Genomic DNA, 20,606 nt, shown 5'->3' with positions numbered 1-20,606 from the left:
TGCGCGGAGTTTGTAATGCAGTTCGGACGAACACGACCGCAAACTTTGCCGGAAATAAAGAAAGCGTGGCGGGAAAAAGTCCATGCGGCTTAGAAAGCCACGTGTGGCCCGAGGGCCACCGTCAATGATGTTCTTTGTACGGACGCTTTTCTGAGGATGTTTGGGGGAAAAGTCTGCTTATACCTGCGGGTCACGTGACAACCCGTACAGCATTCTGACCAATGATTTCAGGAGAAAGTTTGCGCGCGAACCTTCCTTTGTCTCGAGGCTGCTCGTATGCAAATTTGAGTGTCCGCCTAAAGCATGCGGACAGGCATTTAATACAGGGCTTTAAAGAAAAAGCAATGCGAGTTATGGTCTTGCTCTATGCATCATGTGTTGTAAGATGTAAGCAGAAACCCTTTGGTATCAAACATGAGGGGGGTTTAAAGTACATCAACATAATTTTTCATATCCTTACAATATTTATGCTTTACAAAGGCCTAAAGGGAACATGCATACAGGTTATAAGAGAGGTTACACAGGTAAGAAAAGTCAGAAATGAGATGCAAAGTTTACAAAACATAACACATTGGTTTTGTGCTGGTTCAGGATTTGATGAGTTCATTTCTTTCTGTCGGAACAGCCTCGTGGTTGTGTGTGTGTGTGTATTTGGGCAGGAATGTCTTTGAAGTGACAGACTTATCTCTCCAGGCTCCCTAGATTACTTAAGCTGTCACGAAAATCCAGACTTCTTGGAGCCAGGAGTCGTAAAACCCTTCTGTCGACCAAAGCCAGACCGTGATAAAATCAATAAGAAATTTTATCTGTGGACTGTACGCTACAGCTGTTTTGGTTCACATTAAAGACAAACCTGGTGTTTGTCTTTAAATGAAATTAACATAGTACATGCTACAAACTGAATTGTTAGACAAAAATATGATCGCAAAAATAGCAAGAGGCCAAGTTTAGTCGCGCTTAATAGCTAGATTGAAATATTCAAAACAATATTGTTTGTTTTAATTGAAGCCACAGAGTAAATCGTAGTAACCGCAGCACGTCAATCTTTTTTTAGGTAGGGATGGCTAATTAGGCTAACTTAATGCAAACTAAAGTTAAATGTTGCTCGTTTGCTTTACCACTGCACGTTGTACCGCCGCCGCTCCAAAGAAGTAATAACTAAGAAAACTAGAACTACCTCTTCACAGGTGAAAATGGCAAGTGCTTGTGTGTGCACTGTTGCCAACTATTTTTAACAAAAAGGCGCTAAGCTCTGCTCTAAAAGTTGCTAGATTACATCATACGTTAATTTGCATATTACTGACGTCATCACACTCTACCATTTCTGTTTGTTTAACAGCCTTTAGTCAATAAAAGAGGTATCTATATTTGCTCATCACTTTATATAACCATATCAATTTACCTAAATTTATTGCTGTTTGAATAAAGTATATTAGTATAGATGTGTAGTGAATTTCCAGTAATCTCTCAGATGTAATAAACTCAGACAAGTTCCTAAATTGTCTCTAAAATATCTGTGATTGTGAACAAAAGAATAAACAGTCAAATTTAATTGTTAAAATATAGGAGAAGCAGATCGGTTTGACAGTACAAGGGGAATACCTTCACACTGCTGGTGCTAAATCATTTGCCGTCAGTACACAGAGAGGTGATCTGCTGTCAGGCTGCTGAGGACTGAGCCACCTGCGGCATCACCCGCAGCTCATTGACAAGAGTAGGGATGGTACAGTACGAACAAATGACAGTCTACAAAAATCGCTAGTAACAGACAAAAAAAGTTGTTAGATTTGTCGCTAGTCGCTTTTCTGAATATTGTCGCTAGTCGCTTTTCTGTAAATTTGTCGCTAGGGGGGTGTAAAAAGTCACTAAATCTAGCGACAAAGTCGATAAGTTGGCAACACTGTGTGTGAGGGTGTTGTAATGGAAATTCATTTTTAGATGAACATGTGTAGTGAAAACTTGCTTTCTCCTCATCTTTAGATGTGTGAAAAGTCACTTGTGTTCACAGTGTACTTTTGTTTATACAGCCTTACATTCCCGTATGTGACCATGTGGTCCTTATCTTTCCAATTAGCTTTAAGATGAACATCTGTTAGGGGTAAGGGGCATGGGCTGTGTGATATATGACTGGAAATCAGCAGGATGGTTTTCACACCTGTTGTAGTATGTGTGGTTTAGATTGAACTAGAATTGACCTCGTAAGCAGCACAACCCAGATAAAAGGATGAGCACACTTTGCTTCATTGTCTCACTCTGCAGAAACTGTTGTTGCTGTATGACTGTGACCTTCTTTGCAAAGAATAAAAGCTTTGAAAAGACATCCCGGGTAAGACTTTGTTTCTTGACCACCGAGAGCGCCTCCTTAAAGGAAATTGCCACTACAGTGTTTTCTTCTTTTTAAAATTTGCGTTTTTGGCAGACTCTGCAGGGTGCACATAATGATGACATAATAACGTTTGATTGGCTGATAGAAATGTTGTCGCTGGGTCATCATTAATTGTGGTCTCAGGACAACTAGCACTTAGCAAAATCAGGACGAGCTTTTAAAGCACTTCACCTCAAAAGGTTTTTTTTTTATCTAGTAGTTACCTGACCAACGAAAAATACATTAGAATTAGCATACAAATTAAAGCAAACAAAATTAGTTTCATAAAGATATTTTTTACAAGGAAAATATTCAAATTATATTTATGTTTGTGCTACCACATTTGTATCATCCAACTGTGCGATGATTTGTTCCCAGGCCCGGCGCCAGGAAGTCAAAACTGAGGGGGTACTTTAAATCCATAGGGGGGCACTAGACCTGGTGACTGATTTTGGTCTCTTGTTTCTTTCATTTAGGCTATTTATTCACATTTATTATTACTTTGCAGTACTGCCTAAGTTACTGACCTAAGAAAGTTTAAAAAAAAATTTCATTTTGAAAACGAAGTACATTGATTTTATTTTTTTTTGCTGTTTGAAACAACTAACACTCATTTGGGGGATGGTGGGTCTCTAGCAGGGGAGGGTCTTTGGAACGACCGCTGGCAAACGCTATGGATGAGCTCACCGGGGGCGTTGGTTAGACCCAGGGGAGAGCCCACCAAGCCATGCTCGGATAGAGACCACTCTCCCCGGCATGACCCGTGCCTGGAGGGGGGTAGCGCGTCCCTGGGTTTCGCTGACATGCCGTTGAGATTTCGACAACAGACAGAATTGAAGGACTTAGTGCAATTTTTGATTTAGCGGTTGAACGAACCAGGGGGTCTAAAGAGGGGCCTGTTGCCCCAAGACAAGCGATCGAACCCGGGCAAACCAAGTGCGCGCTACCGCCCCGGTCCTACCAAAGGCCCAGGCCTCAGAGGCCAGCAAAGCTGCCCCAAGACAAGCGATCGAACCCAGTGAAGCCAAGTGCGCGCTACCGCCCCGGTCCTACCAAAGGCCCAGGCCTCAGAGGCCAGCAAAGCTGCCCCAAGACAAGCGATCGAACCCGGGCAAACCAAGTGCTCGCTACCACCCCGGTCCTACCAAAGGCCCAGGCCTCAGAAGCCAGCAAAGCTGCCCCAAGACAAGCGTTGAAACACGGGCAAACCAAGTGCACGCTGCTGCCCCGGTCCTACCAAAGGCCCAGGCCTCAGAGGCCAGCTAAGCTGCCCCAAGACATGCGTTGAAACACGGGCAAACCAAGTGCGCGCTGCTGCCCTGGTCCTACCAAAGGCCCAGGCCTCAGAGGCCAGCAAAGCTGCCCCAAGACAAGCGTTGAAACACGGGCAAACCAAGTGCGCGCTGCTGCCCCGGTCCTACCAAAGGCCCAGGCCTCAGAGGCCAGCAAAGCTGCCCCAAGACAAGCGTTGAAACCCGGGCAAACCAAGTGCGCGCTGCTGCCCCGGTGCTACCAAAGGCCCAGGCCTCAGAGGCCAGCAAAGCTGCCCCAAGACAAGCGTTGAAACACGGGCAAACCAAGTGCGCGCTACCGCCCCGGTCCTACCAAAGGCCCAGGCCTCAGAGGCCAGCAAAGCTGCCCCAAGACAAGCGTTGAAACACGGGCAAACCAAGTGCGCGCTGCCGCCCCGGTCCTACCAAAGGCCCAGGCTTCAGAGGCCAGCAAAGCTGCCCCAAGACAAGTGTTCAAATACGGGCAAACCAAGTGCGCGCTGCTGCCCCGGTTCTACCAAAGGCCCAGGCCTCAGAGGCCAGCAAAGCTGCCCCAAGACAAGCGTTGAAACCCGGGCAAACCAAGTGCGCGCTGCTGCCCCAGTCCTACCAACGGCCCAGGCCTCAGAGGCCAGCAAAGCTGCCCCAAGACAAGCGTTGAAACCCGGGCAAACCAAGTGCGCGCTGCTGCCCCGGTCCTACCAAAGGCCCAGGCCTCAGAGGCCAGCAAAGCTGCCCCAAGACAAGCATTCAAATACACGCAAACCAAGTGCGCGCTGCTGCCCCGGTCCTACCAAAGGCCCAGGCCTCAGAGGCCAGCAAAGCTGCCCCAAGACAAGCATTGAAACACGGGCAAACCAAGTGCGCGCTGCTGCCCCGGTCCTACCAAAGACCCAGGCCTCAGAGGCCAGCAAAGCTACCCCAAGACAAGCGATCAAACCCGGGCAAGGCCAGTGGGCTGAACACCATGGGAGTCTGGGGTCCATGGGAGTCAGGGGTCCATGACTGAGCGGCTAACCCGTGTCCCAGCGCCCGTCCCCCCGCAGCAAACATGAGACTTCATCGCTCACGGAGGCTAGAACCACGTGCGGCTGGTGCCCCATCCACGAGCCTAAGGCCGGTGGCGCCCCATTCACAAACCCAAAGACCGATTGGACCACCAGCGGTACGTCTTGGCCAGTTGGGTCACCAGCAGCACGTCTGTCTTGTCCGTGCAGTCTGGAGGAGTTAGTGTCCCCGGGCTTAATAGTGGGGTGCCCGGGCACGGCTGGTGATCAGGTGCAAGTCTGGAGGGTCCTTTGGAACCAGCGCTTGCCCCCGGAGAGTGTGTGTACCTCAGGCATTGCGCGCCGGGCACAGGGCCCCCCCTGGATGTCAGAGGCTCTGGGCCAGGGAGAGGAGCTGGGATGGGCTTTCCCCCCCGGATAGTGTGTGTACCTCGGGCATTGCGCGCCGGGCACAGGGCCCCCCCTGGATGTCAGAGGCTCCGGGCCAGGGAGTGGAGCTGGGCTGGGCTTGCCCCCACCGGAGAGTGTTTGTACCTCGGGCATTGCGCGCCGGGCACAGGCCCCCCCTGGATGTCAGAGGCTCCATCAATGGTCCACCAGCGGCACATCTTTACGCATCTAGTGCCAAGGTCCAACAGGAAAACGTTATGCCTGGCGCTCACCAGGGCGTTGATTAGACCCAGGCCAGAGCCCGTTTATCCTTGCTGGCTCCCAGCTGACCCCCACCCCACCTACCCTGCTCCCGGGGGGAGTGAGGGTGGTTGGTTGGGGGGGAAGCTAGTGGACTCCGGCGAGGAGAAACGTGCCAGGGTCAGTGGTGCCGGGGTTACGGGCTGTCTGGACCCCCCTTTCGATGGTTGGTGCGTATCCATGTTGGTTGTAGCAGGTCGTAAAAGCAAAACAAAAGCTCCCGCGGCTGGCACGTGTGGAGCTGCCCCCCCCCCCCCCAAAAAAAAAAACGGCGCATGTTCGATGGGGCTCAAACAATCCCCTTTTTGGGGTGGAAAAAGTGAACGAGAAAGGCTGTGGAAAAGCTCCCGCTGGCCAGAACAGCAATGAAGGGGATAGGGGGTGAGGTGGGACACCCCTTCCCCAACTCGAGTCGTAACAAGAGAGAGAGGTGTCGAACCGCTGGCCGGGGCAACGATGAAGGGGCGGGGGGTGCATTGTTTAACGGGACACCCCTCTCCCCCCTACTTGAGAGTCGTAACAAAAGAAGGCTTGAACCTAATGGATCCCCGTAGGGCATCGGCTTACACCCCCTGGTGCGGGGGGGGGGGGTGTCCTTCCCCTTTAAGAAATACGGATCCACCAACGTCATGACGCAGAAGTGGACGCCGCCTCCGCCCGCTTATCAACTGCTGCACGTGGCATGTGGGCCCCTTTCCCCCTCTGCATTGGCTCTAGCACGGTCTTGGCTGAATGTGCCCTATGCTTCAACGTCTACAGCCGGCTTGCGCCTCACCTGACGGCCGTTCACAAGGTGACCAACTCGGACGAGAAGCGGCTGCTGCTCGCGCTGGCCGCCGGCCGCCTGGACACGCGGAAGTCGCCGTGCCCGGTCCAGGGCTGTCGCAGGACGCCAGCCTGCCTAGACAGGCACTTGAGGCAGCACGCGGAGCTCTCGGCCTCGGGCCGGAAAGAGGCTATGGGGAGGGCGAAACGCCAGAAAGTAGCTCGGGAGTTGCATTGGCTGCGGTCCACCCAGCCTGCAATCCCCATCGTCTCCCAGCTAGCCTCGTCCTCCGAGGGGCGCGCCACCGAGCGCATACAGGCTCAGCTCACGGACCTGGGGAGGCAGGTTACCAAGATGCGGTCCACCCTGCTCCAAATCACACGCCTCTACCGGGAGCTAAGGAAGGGAGAAGGGGGGAGAAGGAGGTGGAAGAGGGCGAGGAGAACCAGGTCGCCTCCTGCACCACCGGCTCCCGGGCAAGGGGCGGCCGGAGGTCCGACGCCCCCCGAGCCTCCGGAGGCTGAGTTGAGCTGAGTTGAGTATATTTCAGGCACGTCACTGTCGCTCTGCTGGGTGTGTGTCTTCGGGGAAGTTGACTCTTGGTTGTGCTCGTTCCACAGACCTTCTCTTAGGGGAGTTCGAAGGGTACCAACTGGGCAGCGAGCCCACCGCCCGCCTGCGGAACAACGTCACTTCGAAGCTGGGGAGAATCAAAGCCTTCCTTGGTTACATGGCCAGGGGCACCGCGGAGCCAGGGACCTTCCTTTTCCTCAACCAACCAGCCCGAATCCGAGCGTGGGCCGCCCTGCTTGGTCAGACGCGGATGGCCGAGCCCACCAGGCAGCACTATCTGAAGAACGTGGCCCAGTTCCTGGACTACCTATCGGAAACGCCGCCGGCCGCCTGTCGCCTCTCCAGCACGGCTCTGGTTCTGATTCGACGGGAGGTCAGAGCCCTCATTCGCGGCATACTCCGGCATGTCGTCGTGCACGAGGTATGGACCAAGCAGGCAAAGGAAAGCAGACTGATCCCCAAGGCCAGCCTAGTGCTCTGTCACCGGACCGCTGGGAGGAAAATTCCTGCCCTGCTAGGTAAGCCAGCCTTCCGCCGTTCCAACGATTCCCCCTGTTCGTTCTTCCGGGGCACCAACAGCCCTTGGTTCACCCACGTTTGTCTGCCCCTCTCCCCCGTGAATGGGACTCATTCGGGGGGAAGGGGGGCAGACAGACGTGGCTGGGTGAACCAAGAACTGCTGGTGCCCCTGAAGAAGAAACGAACATTTCCTCTCTGGGTCACCAGCAGTTCTTGGTTCATCCAGCCACGTCTGTCTGCCCCCCTTCCCCCCGAATGAGTCCCATTCGCGGGGGAGAAGGGCAGACAGGCGTGGCTGGGTGAACCAAGAACTGCTGGTGCCCCTGAAGAAGAAACAAACATTTCCTCTCCGGGCCACCAGCAGCTCTTGGTTGAGCTGCTGGCGCCCCGGAGAACAGGTCACCAGCAGCCAAGAGCTGTTGGTGACCCAGAGAGGAAATAGAACCGTCGGTGGTCTAATTTGTCTAATGTACTTCACCAGATAGCCTCGAGTCCAACCCAAGCACTAGGCGACAGTGGCGCTTTTATGGCTTTCTGACTGGCTACCTAACCTCCATCTCTGGGCACCGCTGTGGAGTCTTCCAGAATCTCACAATCCAGGAGGTTGAAGAGGCCTCCAGAAGCCCCGACGAGTCTGCTTATGTCATTAACGTGAGTATGGCGCAAGTAAGGTGGGGGTCACCAGTAGCATGCTCTCTCACTCACTGCTTGTTCTCTGACGGCAGATTACCACGCACAAGACAAACAGAGCCTTCGGGGCGGCGCAGCTGTCCCTAAACAGGGAGGAATACAGCTGGTTCCGCAGGTTTTTGCGGAGGGAGCCAGGCTACCTATTTCTTTTTCACTTCCAGAGCCAGTCCTTGTCGGACCCTGAACAAGTACTTTCAGTCTGCTTGGGTCAGTATGGGCCTTCCAGGCAAACCCACCTTTACTGACGTAAGGACTGCGATCGCGACCCATGTGAGTAGGCATTGTGACGCCCCTGTAACTACCAGCGGCGGCTTCGATCCTAATCAAGCTTCTGTCTCTCTCCGACGCAGGCAAAGAATGCACACTCTTCAGAGGATCGCCGCAAGGTGGCGCAATTCATGTGCCATGACACTTCAACCTCAGATAAGTTCTACGCACTTCACCTCGGACCTCTCCAAGCACACAAGCACCGCAGACTGTTTGAAAGGGCCCTGGTGGAGGAGGAGGATGGGGAGGCAGCGGGCACTGAAAGCCCCCCGCGGAAAGGGCGCAAGAGGACAGAGACTCCCGTCTCTCCCCTGGTAAAAATCAGATTCTCTTTGGCATGGATAGCAGAACGTGTGGCATTGGCTAACTGCCCTTTATGTGTCTCTTTTCCAGGAGGGAACCAGCAGGAGGACGCTGCCATGGTGCCCTGCCAGGGGGAAAAGCCAGGGCGCTCGCCCACTCGAATCAACAGAAGACTCTGAATCGTCCTGAATAAATATTGTACAACTTAACGGTCAAATGGTGTTCAGTGTCTTCATTATTCCTTTTATTTATTATCTGTGTGGTAAAAGTAGATTCAGTAGGGACAAATGAGCCCTGTCTTCTTAGTTCAAAGCTGTATGCCTGCTGCGTCCAGGTTCTGCCTTGGCTACGTTCCGATTGGGACAAATTATCCCTAACTTGTGTGTTAAAAGTGTCACGTGGGATGCCCTCGTCCAGGTTCTGCCTTGGCTACGTTCCGATTGGGACAAACTATCCCTGCCTTGTGTGTTGAAAGTGACTCGCGGGACGCCCCCGTCCAGGTTCAGCCTTGGTTAATAGCTCATAGGGAGAATTAATCCCTTTTGCAGCACAAGGAGGTGCTGGGCTGGACAAATCAGTCCAGGTCTGCAAATGCTTTGAACGCCCAGAAGGCCTTGAGTCCAATTCTGTATATTAGCAAGCTTCTCCCGGGACAGCTCGTTCCTTTGAGATGCATGAATAGGTCAGGACAGGGCAGCTGTGGAGTGGAGGTTAACTTTATGGAGGCAGTAATATAGGCTACGTTTTAATAGTAATAACGATATGCAGTTTCGCTATTACGAATTTTATTAACGATGGTAATGCATACCGCTTATTAATGCAGACGGATCGGCATCAGTGCCAAACGAATGAATGAAATTTAAATCATATGTTATTCTCATTTCCGTTTTATTTCAAATAACAGACCTATGAATGTTTAAAGTTTTAGGTAAAGACGTCAAATTATGCCCACACATGCAAGCTGACCCACGATCAGACTATTCGTAACCGGTAAATAACTATAGTGAACTATAGTGAGTTATCCCGCTTCACGTAGCCTATTATCCAACCAACATCATTGTTAGGAAAAAGCTAAATGTTACAATTTAATGTCATTTAAAACAATTACTTAGTGACATTTTAAGGCATTAGTGTAGCCAGAAAAATACCTAAAAAAGATACTAAAATTCACAGTTATTACAGTGAAAATTGGTAAAATTTTGGCACGGATAACACGCAACTCAAAAACTTTTTTTTTAAATCATTTTAAATGTAAAAACAAAGATTTATCTTAGGCTATCATAAGTGTGCTTGTTTCGTGATATTGTAAACCATCATAAATTATAAGGTTACTAGGCCTACCCGTCATTTTATTTATTAATTATTTTATTTATTAAGCCTTTTTTTAATAGCTTGTTTTCAGGTTATTTTCATTTTAGGGCCATGAGTTACAAGTCAAAACAAACTCGATATGTTGTATTTTAGCTCTTAAAATAGATCTACAATATATTTGATGTTGTTTTGCATGAGCAAACAGCAGTATAGCCTAAATTACATATTTTTAAAAGATTTCATTTAGCCTACCTGCAGCGCACGAGGTTTCTCGGTTGATCCGCGGTAAATCCACTTAAGCACTATACCTATTCCATTTATAACACTGCAAACTTGACTTCGCAGGCCGATCATCTTTAAACCCAAAAGGCATTTATTATGTGTTATACCTTGACTGCTGCTGCATAATAGGATGTTTCTCTACACAACTGTAAAAGTGCGCTTTTTAGCAAAATGAAAGCAAACTTTCAAAGGGTTCTGCGTTTTGTCAATTTTAGCTTAATTTTAATAATATTAATAATAATATTAATAAATAAATTAAAATATTATTTATAGTTTAGCTTACTGTGGGACTGTGCAGTAAACTATTATTTATTTTTTTTTTTTATTAGGTTACATCTTTCCGAATAACTAATAAATGACTGGCAGTTGCGTCTCTGCTAAAATTAATTTAACAGCAAATTTCTTATGTGTTTTTCAAGAGAGTTGTGTTTAAATAATTAGTTAACCAAAACATGTAATGAATTAAGCTGCTCCTATCATGTCACCCACTTTTCTCCCTTGTGAGTTGAGTGCGCCTTGATCGCCGTGTGCGCGTTTTAAAGGCTATTTACGGGCGCACAAGACCTGACGTGGGGACCGGATCTCTGGACTACAGGACTAGCTTTAATCTCACCATTTTCATAATTCAATTGCTATGTCATATATTTAAAAATATTTAAATGTGTGTTCTGAAGGTTGGAACGACGGGAGTGTTAATAATTAATGACAGAAAGAATTTTCAGTTTGAGTGAACAATCCCTTATGAAAACTGGGGGGGCACAAACTCTTTCTGAGGGGGCAATGCCACCCTTTGCCCCCCGTAGCGCCAGGCCTGTTTGTTCCGCTCCTTGGAAAATAAGGAAAATAAATAATTTAATTAATGCTTCACTGCTTTACAGCTGCTGGCAGCATGTTCAGGCAAAGTGTTTAATAGCAACATTGGCAGGAATATATACATATAGATTTCAAAGAAAATATCTTAATATTAAAAGGAATCATAAGTTTGAACCTATCAATGTCATAACAAATGCCTCTAAATAATGTAGATTAGTTGTGTTTTTAATGATTAATGAAGGAATTATAATGCTTTGTTTCATTGTTTATCTTTATTGAGCAGCATATTTACAGCTAATGTATGACTTTTTTTGTCCGTTCGCATCCTGTCCCTTTGTGCCCCCTGGCGGCATAGTCGCAAACTGTGGTCATAACAAAAAAACACGTTATTATTAAAGATGGGAAGTTCGGATCATTTTACTGACTCGGATCTTTGAGTCTCGTTCATCAAGATGAACGAATCTTTTTTCAAATAATTTTGTTCATTTGGTTCAATTTGCCAAAATGTTATTAAAATGTTACAAATTGCTTCCAAACACATCTACAACTAGCCAAAAAGGTTGATTGCACGACAAATGAGTCATAAATAGAATACTATAAGAAGGAGAAAATAATAAATCAATGTTTACCTGCTCTTTTGTCAATGAAGGCATTTTTCCCTAAGGAAAAAAAACTGCTTAAACCAGCCTAGGCTGGTTGACTGGTTTTAGTTGGTCAGCCAGGCTGGTTTTAGAGGGGTTTTGGCCATTTCCAGGCTGATTTCCAGCCATTTCCAGCCTGGTCTTTGCTGGTCAGGCTGGAAAATGACCAGCTAAATCCAGCTAAAACCAGTTCAACCAGTTCAAGCTGGTTTTAGCTGGTCATTTTCCAGCCTGACCAGCTAAGACCATGCTGGAAATGGCCGGAAACCCCTCTAAAACCAGAATGGTCAACCGGCTAAAACCAGCCAACCAGCCTAGGCTGGTTTAAGCTGGATTTTTCAGCAGGGTCGTCTCTTTGTTCAGCTCACCTCTTCATGTCTTCTAGTGTCAGTGGTTCGTTCACGTTACACTGGCAGTCACATATAAACGTAACCAATGTACACAGTCTGAGCCGATAGGAGCCATGAAAATTAGTTCACCTTTCAAGTCTTGAGTCGTTAGTTTTTTACGTGACAGAATGACTTAACCCCGAAGACTCGAGAGATGAACGTTTCAATTCTTTTTCCGGCTCTAAACGCATATGATTGGGCCGTGAGGAACGAGTGATTCAGACCTGATAGAGGACTCGAGAGATGAATGGATTTAATCTTTTTCTGGCTTTAAACGCATATGATCGGCCCGTGAGGAACAAGTGACTTAGACCCGATAGAGGACTCGAGAGATGAACAGTTCAATTCTTTTTCTGGCTCTAAAAGCATATGATTGGCTTCTGCCTTTCCGTTATGAACGACACTGTGATGAAGACTTGAAATGAACAATACCACCCGCACAAATGTGTGCACGCGCGGATGAACGAATCTCTCCCTGAGAAGACTCGTAGTTCCTGAGTAATATTGAAGATTCGTTCAAAATGAACGAATCAATCATGAATGACCCATCACTAGTTATTACTCCTTTGGAGCGGCGGTGGTACAACGTGCCGTGGTAATGGTCATATTTAAGTGTCCCCTACTGTAAGTAACTTAGGGTGAGCTGTGATTGGAGCTTTTGAAGTGCAGTGCTGATGACAGTGATGATTGTCAGGTTCGTGGCTGATTAAAAATCAGTTGAGCGTGCTTGTGGTTTTTGATTGGGTGGAGAACCTGGTCTGACTGTGACAGTAACAATTACTGCGTACCAATTTGCATACTATCCATGCTAAATAGTATTAAAATAGAATTAGTATGTCCCAAACCATAGTATGTTGAAAAGAGTATGCCACAGGTTCTTGGATGGTTTACTATTCTGGTAAAAATTCAAAGTGTAGAAGCGTCCATACTCTAATTGCTAATATTGCCCACAATACATTGTGCGTTGGACCTGAATTTGATTAGAACTTGTGTAAAAAGTGTAAATAAACTACAAACATGGGGGACGAGCAAGACCAACTGTTAACAAGTTGGATTAACAATTGCATTAACAATGTGAACTTATACCAAGATATGTTTTAATTCATAATTATCCAAAGACCTGAGAAAATGTATCTGCTTGAAAGACTCATGAATGGCAGATTATCCTGCTGCTGCTTTTCTATCAAGGTGGGTATTTAAATAAAAAAAAAAAATGTGAATGATGCGTCAAGATGATTGACAGGGGAGGTAACTAAGCAACATAATCTGTTAATGAGGAAGTAGTATATCCCAAAGCTTGCAAACTCTTCTGTTATATAATCAAAAGGATATACATTTCCTTCACAAAAAAGTACATACTTTTAGGGTGAGGGTGATCGAACACCCAATAAGGGGGGAGGGCATGCTCGGAGCCCGGCGGCTAATCAGCAGTTCAGAAATGATAAATAACACCTGTCTTTCTGGTGATTGGGCCGGAGAGACTTTTTTATGGAGAACGGGAGGAGCAGTCGGGAGAGGAGAGAGCACACACACACACATACACAGCCTGCGAGTGTTGTCATACACAGCCATGTGCGAGCTTTACGGATTATTGAGCGTTAAATCTATTTGCACCAGCATCTATCACCCAAAAACAGACAGGCTGGTGGAAAGGTTTAATCGCACGCTTAAATCAATGATCCGTAAATTCGTTCACGTGAACTCGAAAAATTGTGATAAGTGGTTGGAGCCCGTATTATTCGCTGTGCAGGAGGTTCCCCAAGCCTCCACGTGGTTTTCCTCCTTCGAGCTTCTCTACGGCAGACAGCCCAGAGGGGTTTTGGATGTCGTTAGAGAGGCTTGGGAGGACGAGCCTTCTAATACTAAAAATGAAATTCAGTATATTCCGGACCTTAGAGCAAAACTCCACACACTGGGGCGGCTCTCAACAGAGAATTTGCTTAAAGCCCAGGATGACCAACGCCGGCGGTATGATAAGGGCTCTAACTACATAATTTTTCACGGGGAGATAAAGTCCTTGTACTGTTACCCACTTCCAGCTCTAAATTACTCGCCAAGTGGCAAGGGCTGTTTGTGGTCACACGAGTTAGGGATCCAATTACGAGGTGGTTCGTTCAGACAGGGCCGATTCACAGATCTATCACGTTAATCTGCTGAAGCAGTGGAGGGAGCCGGAGGACTTAGTGCTGGCTCCGCTTGTTACTAACGAGGATCACCTGCGGCCAGAGAGCCCCGGCAGGGAACGGCCGAGCTCTTTGGTCACAGGGGGTGATCATCTCTCAGCGAGTCAGCTCCTTGACATCCGGCACCTCCAACGTGAGTATTCTGATGTGTTTTCGCCCCTGCCCTGTCGTACTAACCAGATTCAGCACCATATCGAGACCGAACAGGCCGTGGTCAATAGGACCCGGCTGTATCGCCTACCTGAACAAAAGAAAAAAGTGATTCAGGAAGAATTGAGTCATATGTTGAAAATGGGAGTAGTAGAAGAATCCCACAGCGACTGGGCCAGCCTGATTGTCTTGGTACCCAAGGCAGACGGCTTGGTCCGGATTTGTGTGGATTATCGCAAGGTGAATGCTGTGTCGAAATTTAACGTCTAACGAGTTGCTCGACCGGTTAGGTGCTGCTCGATATTTCCCGGCATTGGTTTTAACAAAGGGATATTGGCAGATCCCCTTATCTGCAATATCCCACGAAAAAACAGCCTTCACTACGCCATTTGGATTACACCAATTTGTGACACTTCTGTTTGGGCTGTTTGGAGCACCGGCGATGTTTCAGCGCCTAATGGATAAAATACTCAGCCTTCACGCAGCATATGCAACATCTGAGGGTGGTATTGTCGGCGCTGAGACGGGCCAGATTCACGGCCAACCCACAGAAGTGCGCAATTGGGAGAGTGGAGGTAAGATATCTGGGCTTCCACTTAGGCGAGCGGTGGGGTTATGTGGAGAGGTGAGCGTGATCGAACACCCAATAAGTGGGGAGAGCATGCTCGGAGCCCGGCGGCTAATCATTAGGTCAATTAGAAATGATAAATAACATCTGTCTGTCTAGTGATTGGGCCGGAGAGACTCTGTTCTTATGGAGAACGTGAGGAGCAGTTGGGAGAGGAGACACACATACACAGCCTGCAAGTGTTGTTCATTTAAAAATAAAAATATATTGCTTACCTGATATCGCCGACCCTGTATTCTTCCCACACGACAACGAACTTTACTACAGCCTGCAAGGCCATTCTTAGGATCCTTTTGCTTGCAGAGGCCATCTGTGTGTAAACCAATCATTTAAGCAATCAAAATGAAAATAAAGCAATGTAAGAATCAGCTCTTTGGTTTAAATCATGTTTAAACTTTGGGGATTCGAATCAAAGATTCGAACATGATTCACATAGAATTATTTAAAGCTTACACTTAACTTAAGTATTTGTCCAGCAAATAAAACGTTTAGTGTAAAGCAATCCTGTATTATATTATTACGTGGCCAACAATAACAATATAAAAACAGTATCTAATTATTTAATGAGCAAGGTAGCAGTATCTGAAGCTGAGGCATTAACTTATAAAGCACACAACACACCAACACGGATCTTAAAACGAAACAAAAGTTTATTGCTACTCTATAACACAAAGTACTAATCTACGTAAAACAAACAAATGCACATACATACACACACACACAAGCAGTTTGAGGAGAGTTATGACTGAGTGGATTTAACTTCTAGCCTTTGCTAAGTTCTTAGCATTGCAACCTGAGGGAAACCATAAAAGCAGAGAATCTTGCTATTCTTTACTACTTAAACATAATTCACACCAGTGTCAGCAATGGATAGAAACCTTGTTTGTGCTACTTGCGTTCTGATGGAATATTGGTTTCATCGACTGGTCCAAAGGGAAATCCCGGCGAAGCTGATTGGTCAGCGTAGCAACTTCAGTGACGTGATGGAATTCCCTTGTCGGTGAAGAGGGGTTTCCTTAGTCGGTTACTAGGGATACAGATGTTGGACGAGGCGGCGTTCGAAGTCCTTCCTGGGTTCCTGTAGTTAAGATGAGTTTCAGAGTTTGGATGTTTTGACCCGATGGCTCGTTGTTGCACAAGCAGATCGGGGGTCGGGCCGGCAGCAAGTGAAGGTCGCGGTCTGCTCCGTGATGTAACGAGGCTTCCGGCGAGGCGATGTAACGGCCACGGCACGAGAAGAGCGACGTCCGGGCAGCGACGGCGGTGACGACTGGCAAAGATGACCGGCAAAAGACGACGATGAAATTCCTTTGTTCAAAGTTTTATAGGCTTTGGTAGAGGCTGGGTCTACACAATGCTTGTCCAATCAGATAAGGTGCGGGGTGGAGTCACACCCCAATTCTGCCCTCTAGGAGGCCGGGTTGACACCTGGTGTGGGTGCTGCTTTGATAGCATAGTGATTAAAATAAAGTCTCATAACATGGACACTTTTCATAGTATGGTTTCTTCAAATAAACCAATGCATTTGAAATGTTCTTAGCTTTCAATCGATACTAAACATGAAGTATTTCACAAACATTCTGTAGATTTCATTTGTCACTGAGGGCTATTACTCAATAACTATCCATAACAGTTTTGTTAAACACATGGAACATGTACACACAAAAACCTACAGAAACATAAAGCAAACATACATTATTCAAATAAACACAGTTTTACTGTATGTCCATTAAACTTTGCAAGCATTTCTGATCGCTTCTGTGTCTGCCTGAGAATGTGTATTCCTTGCAGACGCCAAAGGGCACACAAACCAAAAGGTACTTCTCAAAAACCGGTTTGGTGGGTTTTTGATTGTAGAGCCTCTTATTGTTTTAAGGTGTAAAGTTAATTAACACGCAACTGTGATGTTGACTGGCTAGTTGTCCTGTGGATTGCCTTTTGCTGGGTGCCTGTGGATTGCTTTGAAATTGAAATCAAAGCTCAGACATATAGGCACCAACCAATCTTTTAAGGATAACATGGTCTGTGACTTGTTCGGTTCTGGAACGATCCGTTGACTCCCCACATCCCCCATTTGGATGGTGATGTTCCTGGCATGAACATCGGCAGACACTGGAACAAGAGGCATAGGTAGAGAGAGAACAGACACACAAGACACAAACCACATTTCCATTCCATAGACTGAGTTCTGCTGCAGGCTTTAGCTTAAATTGTTCGGGTTAAGAACACAAGGTGTAGTGTAACATTGCCTGAAATAATTCAAATTTAGTTATTTAGCTAGTTTACTTCATTGCAAGTATGGAGTGGCGCTAGCTTCAACTTAAATAATAATTAATCAACTTAAGCAATAATTCTGCAGCAATTGACACTTATTTGGGAGAAGGAGTCAATCCTACTTTTAGGCCCTGTGTATGAATTTGCAGGAGTTCCCTGTAGAGGGGACTGGAACTGCAAATTAGTTAGGGAGGGAGAGAGAAAGGAAATGAAGAGGCACAGTGATGCAACAAAACAAGGTAGGTTAAAAACCAGCAAAACAGTGTTGCAAATGTGGAGTGGATCCTCTCTACTAGAAGTTGTTCTAGCAGTGCTGTAGAGGAGAAAGTATTAGTGTTGTGTTTAACTAGGTGTTTCCCTAGAATGTCAAAGGTTATGTTAGTGTGAAGAGGGTAGAACAGTTGATCTGTGTCAAGTTGTGGTCCTCCCCCATTTGTTGTTCAATGATGATGGAGCAGTCAAATGTTCATCCAGTAACGGAGGTAGCGGAGTTTGGCATGGGTCAGGAAGGGTTTCAGGACTGAACTGAGGTTTGTCGGAGGAGTGGCAGACGACCCGAACGGCACTTTTGGGAGCCTGAGGGCTTTCACCTGCAAGTGTTTGTTGGTTCAGGTGGTTGTTACTTCTCCGCTCGGCGACTAGTCAGGCTGAATCTGCTTTTTCCTTTTCCCGTTTCCTGTCCTCTTCTATGCATTTGAGAAACTCTTTCATCATCAATTTCACCAGTTCTTGAGGGTTAAATCCCGGTGGGGCATTTTCCTCTTGCTGGGATTGAGTCTGAGCGTTGTCAGGGTAGAAGTTTTTGGAGTACCTTCGTTGACTCCTTGGACTTGATGATCCAGGGTTTTGATGTTTTCCCTTGGATGGTGACCAGCTTTTGTTTGACCCCCATTGGTTTCTTTCCCGGTGGTGTTCAGGTGAGCGTCGTTGTCCACGCGGTCCATCCCAGTGACTGTTCCTCTGTTTGAATCTCGTGTCAGCGTAGGAGTTCCGTTGTCTATTGGACAAAGATGCATTCCACTCTGGGGATGGTGGTCTCACGCTGTTTGAGCGTTGGGCACCCTCTAGTGCCAGTTCTGGATGGGTGTTAAAGTCAAAAACTGTGGCAGTTTTAGTGTTTTTCTCTAACACCATCTTTTGTTTGTCGTGGGCTTTCTGTGTCAAATCTCGCAATTGCTGGATGCTCATTGTTCGTGGGCATGCGAGTACTCCGAGATGTTGGCTTACTGCAGGATGGAGGTTTCTCAGGAAGAGAATCTTAAAGTTCAGGTCTTCTTCCATATTCGGTTCGTTGCGAGTTCCGAAAAAGGCTTGCCTGAGTCGGTTGTAGTAAGCATGTGGGGACTCGTTGCGAGCTTGTTTTGTCTCCAGAGCACCTAACAGTCCTTGATCTGATTCAGGGTTTGCAAACTCTCTGATGAGGGCTTCTTGGAGCAAGCGATAATCATTCTTTACCCGAGCCGGTTGTTGGTCCAGGAAGCTGCGCACCTCAGTGCTGGATGTGGCTCGAAGCAAATACAGTCTTTCTTTATCAGAGACGTTGGGTCTCATTTCCAGGTGGAAATCAATGTCTTGCAAATAAGCGTGGACCTCCAAACCACCTGACACACTTGGAGTAAACTTGCCAATGTTTCTGGCCAGCTTGTCAAGGTCTTTAAGGTCCAGACTGTATGACGATCTGTGACTGGCTATCACAGGCTCTCGTCGCTGTGGGGTAAGGTAAGGCTCTTCAGAAGGTGTTGGCGAAGATCTTTCACGTGGTTTCTCACCTCTTTCAATAGGTGAGAGCTCAGGGACAGGGGATCCTGTCCTGCTTGGCAGGGGCGAGGCTGGTGCACATCTTGTCTTTGGAGGTTCATAGCGCAGTGCATAGGCATGCCTGAGTTCACTGGCGGACTCCTCTTTGATGTCATCCACTTCCTGCATTAGTCTGTCGATCTCATGTCTTGCTTCGCTCAGGTGAGTTTCAAGGGCTTTGATTCTGGCCTTCTTGTCTCTTAAGTCCACCTTTGCTTCCTTCAGTAGCTGTTCAGCGTAATCTAGCTTGTTAGCGACGTCAGCGTGGTCTGCTCTGGCTTGTTCTCTTTGTTCTGTGATGGCTGTTAGGGCTTCTTGTAGTTTGTTGATCTCCTCTGTGGTACCTTCATCCACCTCATTTGGTTGTTCCAGACGTTCCTGAGCCTCTAGCTCTAGCTGCTCGGTGCGGGCTTGCAGGCGTGTCAGCTTGTGTTGGAGTTGGGAGGCGTGTCTGTCACTCAATTTGAGGTTGGCTATGAGTGTGTGACTCAAAGTACCAGTGATTTTGGCCAGCTCCTTGTGGTTGAAGCTTTGACTTGGGTCTTGCTTCATGATGCTGTCTATGTTCTCATCCAATTGGTTTTGCGTCAGGGGCTGCAGTGTTTCGGCTGCTTTAGGGATGAGACTGCCTGTTACAACGCTCAGCCACGTTTCCAGGTCCTTCCAGTGGCCAACAGGATCTTTGGAGTGAGCCATGTTTTGCGGCGGGGGGAGGACTTAGGATTTTAACTGACACAGACCTTGAAGAGAGATAGAGAGGAGAAAGAAACAAGGTAGAACAACGCAAACAGACAAGGAGAAATGTTAATGTGCAATGTTAAGTGTGTTCTAATGTTGAGTGATGTGTGGTTCTCTGGAACTGTGGCCCTCTGGTGGGTACGCGTGTCTAACTGGTAGTCTCTGTGGAAAGAGTCAGTAGCACAGACACAGTGAGAGAACAAAAAAAAAAAGTGATAAGGAGAATAAGGAGTAGGGTGAAAATCTGTAGTTTCCACTTTCCTAGAGAGAGGGTTCCTTTAGCTTTTGTTAAATATAAAAATAAGATTTCTAAATACCAGGACTGAAGTTGCTATTAACTTTCTTCTGAAGTGACAGAAAGTAGGACAACAATAACAGTATTGGCTTCTGAATGGGATTGACTCCGTACACCAAATAAATTGTTTCTGGATGCGTGTTTAGAATTGGATCTAACGACGCCTATCTTCTTGTTGACCTGATGAGTGAGAAAGGAGGGGTGAGATCAGACAATTTTAACAATTAAAAGTGTTCAAGTGTCCCAAACATCTATTAAATGTTTCTAAAATTCTCTGCTTTTTGACTCTCACAAGCACAATCCTTAAACCAGCATCAATAGTCTAGTTAAAAGAAAATAGTTAGTAGAGAGAGATAACAAAGGAGTTATTTTTTCTTAGCATTAGGTGTAATTAAGGATGTCAAAACAATGGCACTGTTGAGTTGATACTTAAAGAAGTGTTGGTTTTATTGTGTTATATAGTAACTGCTTAGCCTACGTAGTAGAAAAATCTGAATTTTCCTTTTGTAGTTTGGCTAATTGGAGGGCTACTGCTCTAAGACTAGGCTCAATGATGGCTTAGGTTGGTACCGTTACAGCTCACTGGGCTGGACTGTCCAATTGCATCAATGAAGCAGCAGGGAGAGCACTGTCTGTTAGCAGGCTTAAAATAAA

Source organism: Danio rerio, chromosome 25, assembly GCF_052040795.2.
Source record: "Danio rerio strain M-AB ecotype USA chromosome 25, GRCz13ab, whole genome shotgun sequence".
NCBI lineage: Eukaryota > Metazoa > Chordata > Actinopteri > Cypriniformes > Danionidae > Danio > Danio rerio.
Note: the sequence above shows the minus strand (reverse complement) of the source record.